The sequence below is a fragment of the Pseudorca crassidens genome, chromosome 1 (assembly GCF_039906515.1).
Source record: "Pseudorca crassidens isolate mPseCra1 chromosome 1, mPseCra1.hap1, whole genome shotgun sequence".
NCBI lineage: Eukaryota > Metazoa > Chordata > Mammalia > Artiodactyla > Delphinidae > Pseudorca > Pseudorca crassidens.
In genome coordinates, this window is record NC_090296.1 from 18,115,643 (window position 1) to 18,126,763 (window position 11,121).

The following is an 11,121-nucleotide window of genomic DNA, read 5'->3' on the forward strand; positions in this document are numbered from 1 at the left end:
ACCAAGATAAAGAAATAATCTAAGTGTCCATCCAAAGATGAACGAGTAAGGAAAATGTAATGTGTATATATAATATATGAGATAGAATATATCATGTACATTATATTACATATATGGAATACTATTCAGCCTTTACAAAAGAAGGAAATCCTGCCATTTGTGACAGCATGGGTGGACCTTGAGGGCATTAGACGAAGTGAGATAAACCAGACAAAGAAAAACAAATTCTGAATGGAACTGCTTATAAGTGGTATCTTGAAAAAAAAGTCAAACTCAAAAACAGAGAATAAAAGAGTGGTTTCCAGGAGTTGGGGGTGAGGGAAACTTTCACCTATAAAATTAATAAGATCTGAGAATCTAATATAAAATGGTGACTATAGTTGATAACACTGTATTGTGTATTGAAATTTGCTGAGAGTAGAACTTAAATGTTCTCAACAAAAATATTAAAAATAAATTAATAAACATATGCGAGGTTATGGCTTCTGTACTAAAAATAACTATATGGGGGAATCATTTCATAATGTACACATATATTAAATCACCCCAATATACAGTTTAAATACCTTTCAATTGTACATATCAATTATACCACAGTGAAGCTGAATTATTTTTAAAAGTCAGAGATCATAGAATCAGATAAAACTTTTTTAAAAGAAAGATCCAGGCCTTCCCTGGTGGTACAGTGGTTGGGGGTCCGCCTGCCGATGCGGGGGAAGTAGGTTCGTGCCCCGGTCCGGGAGGATCCCACATGCCGCGGAGCAGCTGGGCCCGTGGGCCGTGGCCGCTGAGCCTGCGCGTCCGGGGCCTGTGCTCCGCGGCGGGACAGGCCACAGCGGTGAGAGGAAAGATCCAACTATATGCTGTCTACCAGATACCCATATTGTATATAACGACAAAGACAGGTTAAAGCCAAAAGAATGGAAAATTATATACCATGCAAACACTTACAAAAAGAAAGTTTGAGTGTCTATATTTTTATCAGAAAATATAGGCATTAGAAAAAGAGCTATTAACAGTGATAAAGAGGCTTGTTACATGGTGATTAAGGGAATCAGTTATCAAGATAAAATAGTAATCCTAAATATTTGTGGACCTTCCAAATAAATGAAACAACAACAAATAGAACTGAGAGGTGAAACAGACAAACGGAACAATTATATTCGGAGGCTTCAAAACTCTTCTATCACTAATTGATAGAGCACTACATCAGTAAGGACACAGTTGACCTGAAAGTACTATCAATCAGCTGAACCCATTGATATTTATAGAATATTTCATTCATGTGCAGCAGAATACATTCTTTTCAAATGTCCATAAGGTGGACACACAGACCATATTCTGCTTAACGAAGCATACATTGTAGGTCTAAAAGTTTAAAATAATTGAAATTATTCAAGTGCATTTTCTACCATACTGGAATTTTTCAAATGCATTTTCTACCATACTGGAATTAAATGAGAAATATGTGACACAGAGAAAGAGAGAGAGACTGCTATGACCTACTGATAAATAATATGATAGAGACAATAAATTGATTGGAGTTCACAGAAACGTGTGAATTATGAGGGTTGAAGCTGTTGAAAAAGGATCTTGAGGAAATAAGATTTAATCTGATCTTGTTAAATTTGCATATTTTGCATGAAATGCAAAGGGGGTGATTACCAAGAAAGGTGATGGAACACTTTAAGAGTTGGGCAAGAGAATGGTGCTCAATTGGCCTATTACTTTCAAGCTAAGAGCAACAAATTTAACCCAGTATGAATATCTTACAGTACATCTCCTCAACACTTATATTTTAACCTTCAAGTTGTAAACTGATAACCCAAAGAAGACCTAATGCCTAAATGGTCTTAACCTTCAGCTTTCAGAGACAAAAAATTAAATAAAAATGATTTAAAGAAAATTAAAACTTTAATAAATTAAATAAAATGTAATTAGTTGCCAATATTTTAAACTTGGAATATTTTACATTAAAAATCCATATCTTTTCAGTTTTTCTATTAAAATTTAAAAAATCTGTTTTTGCCAACCCATCATTCTAACATGGCAACAATTATATGGAATTGAACATCAGAAGCTACTTTCTCAGACTGATTACACAAGTCCTTTACATATATTCTTTATGAATAGTCCTTTTCTATATTCCAACATCTAGCTGGTTTGCCTTTAGAAATTTCCTTAGCCATAAAGATATTTGAGATTTTAACCTCTATTCTCAACAGGTCTGAACATTCTGTTCTGAATACAAACATTGATGACTTATCCCTTTGCTCATGCAATTTGGTTCTTGGAGTTTCTTTCCCTTATCTCTCTCGGGTGAACTTATTCTAGTCATCAAAGACCCAGTTAAAAGGCTTTGTCTTCTGTGACTAACTTTAATGCTCATGCAAAATAAAATATCTCTTTCTTTGTGTTCTATAACACTTTCTACATTTTTTCATTAGAGCCATGACCACAATAGCTGTTCACACACCTCTCTCCCATGCTGTGTAATATAAAATCTATCAGATTAGGATTTACTTGTATGATCCTTCTATTCCAAAATCAACACCCTGCTTGGTACATGGTAGGCACTTTGAATCTCAGTCTATGCCAAGAGAGGCCATGTGTGATCCTGGATTTTAGGGGTTAAAAAGTCAGGGGATGAGAATTCTCATTTCTGGGGCCAACCCAGGGTATAATTTGGTATGTACTGATAATGGCTGTGGCTTGTGCAGAGTTGGAGAACGGCACCAACACGTGTAACCTAATGGGATTTGATACTACAGCAAGGTTATCAGCATCCTGTCTCAGATATCAGGAAGTGTCTCGACTAGAAGCTACAGAGACTACAGGGCCAGCAAATCAACTGTTATGACTGACTCACTACTGAAGTCAGGTCCCTGTTTCTGGTAACATCTTCCCCTAGGACAAATAAGAGAAGAAAAAAGTGGTAGATGCTACACAAAAGGAGAGAGAACGTTTTCCTATGCACACATGGGGACAAACCCTGGGGATATCCATAAATAAAGGCTTATCCATAATATGGATAAAGGATATCCATAAATAAACAGCTGCTTCTACACAGCAGGTGAGAGGGGAACCACATAAAGACTATATGCATTGTTACTGTGCCATAAATACATGTGTAGATATATACAAACAATAGGCAAATATTCACATGTATATTTATATATATGCATATGTACACAAAAATGTATGTATGTGTGTATGTGTATAGTTATTTTGTTAGTTAAAATTTTTCCAGTGTGGAAAGAAAATATATACAGCATGAGCAGGACACTTCTGCAGGAAAAGTGCAGAAGTTTGAGTGTTATTTCCTACTGTGGAAGACAAGATGCCATCATGAATAGAAGAGACAGTTTCACATATATTCACTAGAGAAAGGATTGTTGTTTTAACAGTAGTTTTTCACTCATATATAACACATGTTAATTTATATCAAGATGTCATATAAATGGAAGAATCTGTCTCTAGAAGTTTGTAAAGAAACTTGTTGTCTGTAAACCAACAATTGTGATTTCTTCAAAGTACAGAAAAAAGTTTCTCAGGTAAAAAAAGAAACTTTCAGGAATTTTAATTTAGTTAATATTCAGTAAGCTAAATAACAGCAGGTGAGAGGAGAGCCACATAATTTTATATTTAAATATAAATTTTATATTTATATTAGGAGAAATCAAAGTAAAAAATCCATGAAATTAAAAAGCAAAATTAAAGTGGAATAATTTTATATATATATATATATAATTTTTATGTATATGTTTATATAGATATATATGCATTATATTTATGAAGATGCAGATGAAAGGATCTGATTGTGAGGGTATTGTTAAATATATAAAAGATAATGGGGAACTCTATAAGAAAAGATTTCTGAGGATGTATGAGGGAATGGCCTCCAATACATATGCTTCAGCAGAGGAAGGCAGGACAAAATAGAGGCAGGTGTAAGTAGTTTTTTATGCATGGAAGTGGGAAATTGAGGAAGAGATCATCATGTTTTCTCTGTGAAGTAAGAGATAAAATGGTTTGTCTGTGGAAGTCTGGGAAGCATTGCTGAGTTCCAGTTTTGAAAAATGTGGGAAAGAACCAACACTTTCAATACAGTAAAGAAATCATCAGGAAGAAACTTGGAGTAAGATTTACTGCAATTTTTTATGACTGGAAAGGGATGCTGATAACAGAACTGAGATGCCTAAAGGATCATATGAATTTAGAAAGGCGATGAATTGCAACTTTCACTGAGGCCCAGAAATAACCATGGCTAGGAAAGCAGGTTGTAATCCAAAAGAGTGATACCTGAATTTGTGATTACATAGTAGAAATAATCTACATTTAAATAAAATTCAGAATGTGAGAAAGAGGGGGCTAAGGAAAAAGTCTTAGAGATGAGGACATTAAGGATAGAGAGTCCATGGTTACACTGGTATTACCAAGGATGATAAAGGCAGGATTTGGGTGGAGAAAGGTTAATGAGACAGTCACCAAAAGCTTTGATAAACAACAGGGAGTGTACTAGATGTTTCTGTTGATGATGGCAATAACAAAGTGGTGAGAAATGTATAGTGAAGTGTCATGGATCTCAAATGAGTTGAAGGGTGTGGGTGTGCGTGTGTGCGCTAGTTTTACAAGAGTAGAGGACTTATTACTAGCATTACTACAGGAGAGTATAGAGTACAGTAATACTACTTCACCATCCAGGGGTACAGGTGTGGGAAAATAAGCAGCTAGCGTTTAAGGGGGCAGGTTAAAGTGGTATCTTCTGCTGAGAGTCAAGTTTCACTTATGGCAAAGAAATGAAGACGCTAATGATAGGGCTTTTTTGGTGATTCCAGATTGATAGTTTTAGAGATTATGGTGGGAAAGTTTTGGAGGTAAAGGTGTGGTAGAGAGCTGAGTCCAGGAAACACTGGGAGAACAATGTACAGTACAGGATAAAAAAACACTAAACCTTGCACATGAGGCATTGACCAATTTAAACAGAAAAGAGACCAATGATGAATGGAGAACCCCTTTGAGCATGGTGTTATTAAGTGTAGGGACCTGATAGTTTGACTTTTTCAACAGGAATGACTATAGTCCCAATAGGTTCCAACTCTGTCTATATGACATACATTTGGGATGAAGGTGGTTAGAGAAACCACCACCATAATAAATTAATACATTGCCATTTTATTTATATATTAGCCCTCCCTAAGTCTTTTTAGTGTGAATCATTGTAAGAGCATAATAAGTTTTATTATATTAATACCATTGATTTTCTGCATCTGCAAATCTAATGTCCGGTCTTTAAATCAGTATCTTTTCATCAAGGTCATTACATTTATAGGAGGTAGAGACTTGCAGCCAGAGAGTCTACTTTGGGAAAAAATGACATTATCATACCTTTTCAAGCACAACACATATGAACACAAATTTTTATCATATATGAAGAAAAAAATCAACCCATTAATCAGTATCACAATGAGACAGGCTATCCCCACTCTTGACCAAGAGCTTATATCTTAGTTTTCTGAACTGTTAAAAAACCTTCATACAATTGCCTATCTTTCACACAACTATATATCCTGCCAACTATCATTAATCTTTCTAAAGTAGAACTCAATTATAAGAGACCTTTGGAAAATGGGGGAAAAATGTGACTACGTGATTTCTTTGACTGCTCCTTTTGTTCACTATGCCAACATGCATTTTTCTAGACCGCTTTCTATATACTAGAAATCGTGTTAGGTCAAACCTCTGACCTTGAAGAGTTCATGAGTTTATGGTGTTCAATTCCCTCAACCTTCTGGCGATCCTACAGTTGACACACTTCAGTTTCTGATTTCATGTTGAATATTGATTTTCCAACATTTTCAACAAAGAAAGGTCATCCTAGCAAAAGATCCTTTACTTTAGTAACAATTTAAAATTTTTTTTCAAACACAAATGCTAAAACCCATGGCCTTCATTCAAATAAGCTTTCATTTAAACAGATTTTCTTCTTTTCTCAGACTTGAATTTAGCTTGTGACTTGACAGTTGAACAGCTGTTGACTTAAATTTCCATAAGACTGTATGTTTTGAAAAAGAAGATTAAAATACCTCACTTTTCTATTCAGGTCCAACAAAAACAAGGGCAGTTAAACCTAAACTATTTGGCTAAGAGAAAGGAGATAGAATTCTTTTCTTTTGCATTGTGTCCTTTCATATCACTCCCCCATATCCCCTCAACCAGGATACACACACACACACAAAGATACCTCCTGTTCTTAAAAGGAGCCCAAACTTGATTTTTCATGGAGATTTGTAGAAACACATGTAATGAAAATAGTACTGTTTATTTGACATCAAAGACCTTCTATTTCTGTCTATCTTTGTCAGCAGCTTTTAAAGCAATCTTGATAGCTGGCTTTATTGGATAAAATAGTAAAACCTCCACAAAAGAAAGAAAAAAAAATAGAAATACTCAGGCACTTTAATTAAAACTTTGGAATAGAGATCCAGGATATTTTAGGTTAAATTCAGACACTCTAGCAGAACTTGTATGTACACATTCTTATTTGAACCACTCATTCGGTGCTCTTTCCTTTGTTTAAGCCTGGTGTTAATTCAAGTGGAAGAGTCGGAAGACTTTGCCTTCAGTATTTTTAAATAAAATAACCCTCTTGAAATGTATGTAACACTGTAAAATCAGTGAATGCTACTTTTTTGGTAATCTGTTGAAAGGGAAATAATAAAAGTGGGTAAGACCCTTTTCTCTGATTTCACTGTATATGTAACCACGGTCCCCTCCATTCTGTTTTCATGTAGATGCAAAACAAAAAACAAGTGTACAGTTATCTTGGATCTTAAACTAGAGAAGAATTCATGTAGTTATTTAAGGATAATGAGCTACATCAACAGTATCAGTCTGGCCAACTATGTAGCAGGCTTAATCAAGCAAAGCTGAGTCAGGTGCAATATTGAGTTCGGTAGGGCACACATGAAGGTTCAGGTAAGTTAACTGAACCATAGGGAGCTGCCATTTAAAAACTAGATCTTCAGGGCTTCCCTGGTGGCGCAGTTGTTGCGAGTCCGCCTGCCGATGCAGGGGACACAGGTTCTGTGCCCCGGTCCGGGAAGATCCCACATGCCGCGGAGCGGCTGGGCCCGTGAGCCATGGCCGCTGAGCTTGCGCGTCTAGAGCCTGTGCTCTGCAACGGGAGAGGCCACAGCAGTGAGAGGCCCGCGTACCGCAAAAATAAATAAATAAATAAAATAAAATAATAGAACTTCAAAGTTCTACACATATTTTATTAGATTTCACATTGTAAAAACATCCCATATGTAAAATAGTGTTACATGTTCTCCAGAAAAAAAGCATTTAATGAACGTGAATTTTTATTAAACAATTTGGAATACAATTCTGATCATCAATATGACTGAAATTCTATGAGAATCCATCCACTCACTCAGCCAGTGTTTATTGAGCACTTGCTGGCTTCATTCAGCAAATATTCTTTGAGCACCTTCTCTGTGACAAAGATATTTGTAGATATTGTGGACACAAGAATGAAATGTCATGTCTCAGGTCTCAACAATATAGAGATGAATGACAGATTGCTTCTTCCTTTAAAGAGGTGTTGACAACTCCGAGAGAAGCAGGCATAACTAATTCTATGTCACAATAACATATAAAATAGGAATTAATAAAAAGGTTGTTAGTGCTAAGATAGAAATCAATTAATTGAGTAGGGGAAGGATCAGGGAAGATTTCCCAGCAGATTGATAATGGTCCACTAAGGACGAGGAGACATTCCCTAGGTATTGCAAAAGAAGGAGGAGTTCTCAAATCTATGAACGCTAAGGAAGATTTTATTTAGTTTCGACATATTTTTATTTGATCTGTTTTTTCACTTATTGTATACATACATTTCTATATAAGCTTATTGCCCTAAACCTCATCATTTCAATAGCCATATTGCATTTTAATGCATGAATAAAGCACAGATTAATAAACTGTTCACTTACTATTAGGTATCTGGTTGTTTCTAGTGTTTCATTAAATTGCCAGATATTTCAGAAAAAAATAAATTTTGAGAAATGGAAGTACATTCACAGGATTGACCCTATAGTTTTACAGATGTTAAGAGTTTCAAGATTTATCTCTGAGGAAACTGCAACAATTTATTTTAAATACTACCAGTTATATTTAAGTACACTTGATTTCCCAGAGTTTAAACAATTTTTTCTAGATCAACCATTAAATTTCAGCTTTACCAGGGCAAAGATTATTTCACTCATTAATATATACCTAGGACTTAGCATAGTGCCTGATATAAACACTCAGTAGTGAGCTGCTAAATGGATGAATAAATGAATGAATGGGTGGACACCACCATCTTAACTTACCTCTGTTGATTTAGTAGGTGTGTTTCAGCATCATAGAGTTTGCTTATATTCACATGTTAATTTATTATTTTATCATCATATACTATCCACCAAGTACTACATTAATGTTATAGGTTTATGCTGCACACAGTCTGGTTCTTAACCAGTAGACATACTACCTATTCTTCCCAGCTAAGCATGCCAGTCTGTTATTTGCACAACTCCAGGGATTGGTAATGACTATCTAAGCCTACTTTCTTCTTTGCCAGATATCCGCTTTTTCGTCCAGCAGTGGCCATATCACCCATTTCTTACTATTGAGACTAAGATAAAGTTTTCTGAAAAAAGCTTCTTGGAATTATTTTTCTTCTTTTGTTGGAAAAAAAAAAAAAGAAAGAAAGAAAACCACCTGAGGAAAAACCCATTTTTATCAGCATCTCCCATGATGATTTACTTTGAATACAGCCATGATGTCTGGAGGTGTTGCAGCCATCTGGAAACCACATTTCAATATGCCTACAGTCAAAAAAAGTAACCAGCTTCAGACAACAGAGTAGAAGAATGTCCTTGGTAAAATTATTGAGTTGTATCAACTCTAGATTGCCCATCTCCGGACTTCCTTTTATTTAAGATAGTTAAACACCGCTATTGCTTAAGTCATTCTGGGTGGGGTTTTCTATTATTTGTATCTGAAAATATTCCTGGCACAATTTTACTATGGAACTTTATGAAGGATATACTTAAACCATCCATCATAGCTTTAACGTTCTCATTTTTCTCATCACTGATCAAACTTCTTTTGATTTGGAATAAATATTACATTGTGTTTTTCTTTAATTTGACAAGTTGATTCTAGGTATATCCCTTGCAGTTTATTTCAGCTTGTGGAATGAAGGAAGAGATTAATTAATTAATATTTAAACTCAGATTTAAAGCCCATGAAAACATACTGACTCATATTTCTGTACTCCTTTTTGATCATTGTTAGAATTTATGTAGTCAATTTTTAGCTTTCTTTCCGCTGGACATTTTTATTCTTTTTAATATTATGTCAAAAAATTGTGGTGATTGTAGAGCGCTGCTGAGGGTGCGCGCACGGCCGAGGTAGCTGACGAAGGAGCAGGGGGCCGCCGCAGGAACCTGCCACCGACCTCCCTGGCTTCACGGGCCTTGGGTTCACGGCCACTTTGACTGCCAACTGCACGGCCGAGGCCCCGCAGATTGAGTTCGGTCTCATTAACTGCAGCAACAAGCACCTGACGGCCGAGACTTTCGGGTCCAAGGTGAACCAGTGGGCCAGCAGCCTGAAGAAGATGCAGATGCAGATGCTGGTGCAGCCGCCCGATGAGTTGGGCAGCGGGCAGCTACCTGGCGGCAGAGAAGGATGGCAACGTAACCTGCGAACACGAGGTGCCCAGCACTTTTCCATCGTGGCGCATGACGATGACAGCTGCAGGTCTCTTTAGTCCGAAGGACACCGGCTCTACTTTGGCGGCACTGAGGACCACCTGTCGCGCTTCGCTCGGACCGCTTCGCCGGCTGAGAAGTGGAGCGTGCACATCGCCACGTACCCACAGGTCAACATCTGCAGTGTGGCCCGCAAGAGCTACGCGCACCTGAGCGCGGCCGGCGGACAAGATCGCAGTGGACCACGACGTGCCCTGGGGCGTCAACTAGCTCATCACGCTGGCCTTCCGGGACCAGCGCTACAACTGGGACCCCGAGCCCGCCACCAGCTACACGCTCGAGTTCTGCTCCGGCAAGGTGGCTTTCCGCTACTGCGAGGCACCATCGGGGCAAGGGCACCAAAGTGGGGAAGGACGAGCTCTTCGCCCTGGAGCAGAGCTGCGCCCAGGTCATGCTACAGGGAGCCGACTAGAGGAACATGTCCACGAGCCAGGCTATGGACCTGCCGGCCAATCAGGACAAAGAGACCAACCAACAGATTTTCCAGCTGGAGATCGACCGCTATACCAAAAAGCACGCCTTCCGCACCCACTCGGGCAACTACTGGTTGCTGACAGCCACCGGGGGTGTGCAGTCCACCTCCTCCACCAAGGACACCGGCTGCTACTTTGACATCGAGTGGCATGATCAGAGTATTATACTGCGTGCGTCCAATGGCAAGTTTGTGACAGCCAAGAAGAATGGCCACCTGGCTGCCTTGGTGGAGACAGCAGGGGACTCGGAGCTCTTCTTCATGAAACTGATCAACAGCCTCATGATCGTGTTCCGCGGGGACCACGGCTTCATTGGCTGCCGCAAGGTCACGGGTATCCTGGATGCCAACTGCTCCAGCTAAGACGTCTTCCCGCTGGAGTTTGGAGACGGCGCCTACAACATCAAAGACTCCACGGGCAAGTACCTGATAGTGGGCAACGCCTCCTGGGTCACCAGGAGCAGCGACACCCCTGTGGACTTCCTCTTCGAGTTCTGCGACAACAAGTTGGTCATCAAGGTGGGCAGGCACTACCTGAAGGAGAGTCACGCGGGGGCCCTGAGGGCCTGCGCTGACACCTTCGACCACATCACACACACTGTGGGAGTACTAGGCCCTGCCTCCTGCCTCCCCTTCTCCTCCCTGCCCAGACCCCTCCTGTTCACTGTTCTCCAGGTGGGCTCCGCTGCGGCCAGAGCCCCTTACCTTTCAAACTGGAAACCCAGAGAAAACAATGCCCTCACCTGTTGTCCCATGTGGCCTTCCCCCAGGCCGGTCAGCGGCTCTGACCCGGTCCTTGGAGGGATTTCAGTTCCCTCTGCCCTCTCT

At 39.1% G+C, this 11,121-nt stretch overlaps 1 pseudogene; it reads left to right on the top strand.

The window, feature by feature from the left end:
- Positions 1-6,966: 6,966 nt before the first annotated feature.
- Positions 6,967-10,906, top strand: LOC137223964 (fascin pseudogene; annotated as a pseudogene).
- The last annotated feature ends 215 nt before the right edge of the window (positions 10,907-11,121 follow it).